Raw genomic sequence first — 3,318 nt, forward strand, 5'->3', positions numbered from 1 at the left:
TCTATGCAGTTATAAAACGTAATTTATATGTTTAAGTCGCCACTGGGATCATTAGACCCACTAGTACTTTCTCGATTAATACTTTGAATTTTTAGATATACTGATTGATATCGATTCAACGGTCATTAAGGGCGTGCTCGAAATACTGAACTAACGGGCGTAATTTCTATTAGGTCGGCCGTAGAACGTAGGATTCTCCTATCCGATTATCGCAATGGTTCGTCTGTTCCCACACAAGCTGAAGCTGAAAATAAAATGAAATAAATGAAAGAATGAAATGAACGTCCCGCACACCGATAACACGGACCAAGGCGAATTTATACAAGGTGATGTTGATGGCGAATTTAGATTTTCGCCGAGGTACGTCTTAATGTCAAAATGATGTGTTTGTTGTAAAATGAATTCGCCTTGTTTACAACAAACACATCATTTTGACATTCAGTAGTACCGCGGCGAAAATTTAATTCGCCATCAACACCACCTTGTATAAAATCGCCTCGACACGGACGATTCCGATAATCTGATAAGAAAATCTTATGTATGCGGCCAGCCTTAGGTTCATTACTTTTCGATTCGTTTACTAAATAACACAGTCTGACTTGACAATTGCACATTAGATAAGACTACATATCTTAAGTATATGGCTTTGCTTCTTTTCTCTTCTAGTAGATAATTATCAGGAAGAAGAAGAATGAGAAAATTGAGAGAATTACGTTCACAGAGATAGAAATAAAGAAATAGTAATTCGAGCAGAGCCAACGTCATGTGAAAGAGCAAAAGATATACATAGGCAGGCTCGAAATCTTAGCACCTAAAACGTATTCAGCAAAAGCACGTTTAATAATGACGAGAATAGTTTCAAAATTTTAAATTGGTGGGAAAACTCAATAAAAGTTTGATCAATTCATATAGTAGGTATACAAAAAGAACAAAGATGAAGACACATCGATGATGTCCCTTGCAACAACGACACAATACAAAATACAAAAAATTATTTTTCGAATTTTGAATTGTCTCGTTATTGCATAGGACCATCCACATATCTTCGTCATTTTTGGGGAGTTTAGTTGTCTGTTACACTAAACATATTCTTCTTATGAAATCTCCAAAAACTTAAATTTTGAATCAATTCTCTATATATATTATTAAACGTGTGATATATGTATATGTATTTGCTGAAAACTTAAAATAAAGGTACAAAGTCTTTGCTATGCAAATCAAATATTTTGGAGGATTTTGAGGCTTTGTTTGAAAAAACAACGGAATCGTTCTAACCTGAATGATTTTTTAGTTGCATTCATAGAGAATCTGACGTCGGAAATCTTGCGTAGAAAACAATTTAGTATACACATACACGTATACATACATATTCATAAATTAGAAGCAGCTCTTTACACTCGCATACAGAGTACTAGAATCGATTTCAAGTGTTCCTTAGGTAAACCTTTTGATGATATAGATGATATTAGAGTTACCCTAATACAAGATTGCATTTGAAAGAAAAGTGTTAACAGTAGAAGAAAAAAAAACCCAAATTTGTTATACTGAATGTAGTCCTCCTAAATGGATGGCAAAGTTTGTTGTACGTATGTACATACATATATGAAAAAATTAAACTTTTAAGAGGAAGAATAATATATATTTATTCTTATCAAATTTTATATATCGATATCAAATTTTATTAGTTTTTGAAATGCATTTATGTATGTATGTATTTTTAAAATGATCTCACATCATTTATATGTATAAACTTTTATGATATTGAACTACAAAATACAACGTTTTGAGTACGCAACTCAGAGTACGACGCATGGTTATTGTATTCAATATACATACACATAAAGGTAATATATAGATACATATGTATACTGTGTAGTAAAGGCAAAAAAAAGCTCAAAAAGTGCAACAAACATAATTTCAACCTCAACAAATCAATAAAATTGTTTGTAGCTTGTAGCTAAAAATAGATATACATATGTATTCTAGAATATACTAATTGAAATTAGATTATTACAAAATAAAATAAAAATAGTCACGACATACATACATATGCATGTATGTAGGTATGTAGTTTAAATTGGCATTTTGTAATGCCGAAAGTTCCATTAAGCAGACGTGTCAATAAAACATGAAAATAATTTGAATTCCAAACATCCAATTGTCCGAATATTTATTCCAATGATAGTTGCGCAAAAATATATATGGACAGGTACGCACTGTGTAGAAAAGTGCTGAAGAATGTGTAGACTGCAAATATGTATGTATGTATATTTATATTTGAAAATAAGTAGATGTGCTCGCAATTGAATCCATGAATGTGATGTACGTACGCTTACTTAGTGTTTTGGTGTAAAAATGCAGCTTTTAGATATTTTGTGATAGCATTTCTATTTTTGCTACTTCATTGTATATGTATATATATGCAACTGGATTTTTAAATTTTTTAGCGGTTTCGTTTGCGTTTTGACTTTNTCTTATCCTTAATTTCCTTCAATTTTGGATCCTTTTCGAGCAGAAATTTGCAAACTTCCAAGTGACCACGTATAGCTGCCCGATGAAGTGCTGTCTGACCATATTCATCTTGCAATTGGAGTTTGGCCTTGGCGCCCACCAATAATTTGACTACATTTAAATGACCTGCACGAAAAATAGGAAGAAATGTTTGCTATTAGTATATAAATTGGTGAATAATTCTAAATAATTTATTTTTGCACACAGGGTGACCCAAAACGTTTCACTTTGTTTTGAAATTGTATATAATAAGCCATTTTTAATCAAGTATCAAGGTTTATACACGAATCTTTAACTTAGAAGACTCAAACACAAAATCGGTGTTTTTTTCATTTTGGTTCTTAGTTCACTTACGAATGCCAAGTAAGGAAATTAGCGTCACAAAATTTGCGATAAAGCTATAAAGTCTGAATGTACTTTAATAATAACGTGTGCGGAATGAAATACGAACTGATGCAGTAAAAAGAACCAGCTATACTTTCGGATGCAACAAATACTGTTTTTCCGCTCACATAGATATTGTCGAAATTTACAAGAAAAACTTTTATAGAAAATACTCATGTCCATAACGATTGATATGTTTAAGTTCTCAGGCATAAAGCGGAGGGTTTTTTTTGAAAACTTACTGTGCCAACCTGAGTTATTGTTTTTTTAGCCATTTAGACGATAAATAGTTCAGAGTTATATTTAGGCAGTGCTGCCAACTATTTTCGAGTAAAAGAAATACAGGCTTATATTAAAATAATTTTAAGAAATTCATTTGAAACACTACTTGAAATTAAAATTAATAATAGAATAATACAGCTA

General features: G+C 31.5%; 1 long non-coding RNA gene across 1 annotated transcript; it reads right to left on the reverse strand.

Moving 5' to 3' along the window:
* Positions 1–2,074: 2,074 nt before the first annotated feature.
* Positions 2,075–2,482, reverse strand: LOC108383029 (uncharacterized). The gene is made up of 2 exons (XR_001849721.1): positions 2,331–2,482; positions 2,075–2,247 (listed from the first exon to the last, which is right to left on the reverse strand). It is a non-coding gene; the product is annotated as an uncharacterized LOC108383029 (long non-coding RNA).
* Positions 2,483–3,318: the final 836 nt, after the last annotated feature.

The sequence above is a fragment of the Rhagoletis zephyria genome, unplaced genomic scaffold (assembly GCF_001687245.7).
Source record: "Rhagoletis zephyria isolate East Lansing unplaced genomic scaffold, Rhagoletis_zephyria_1.1 Rzeph_scaffold_30167, whole genome shotgun sequence".
Lineage (NCBI taxonomy): Eukaryota > Metazoa > Arthropoda > Insecta > Diptera > Tephritidae > Rhagoletis > Rhagoletis zephyria.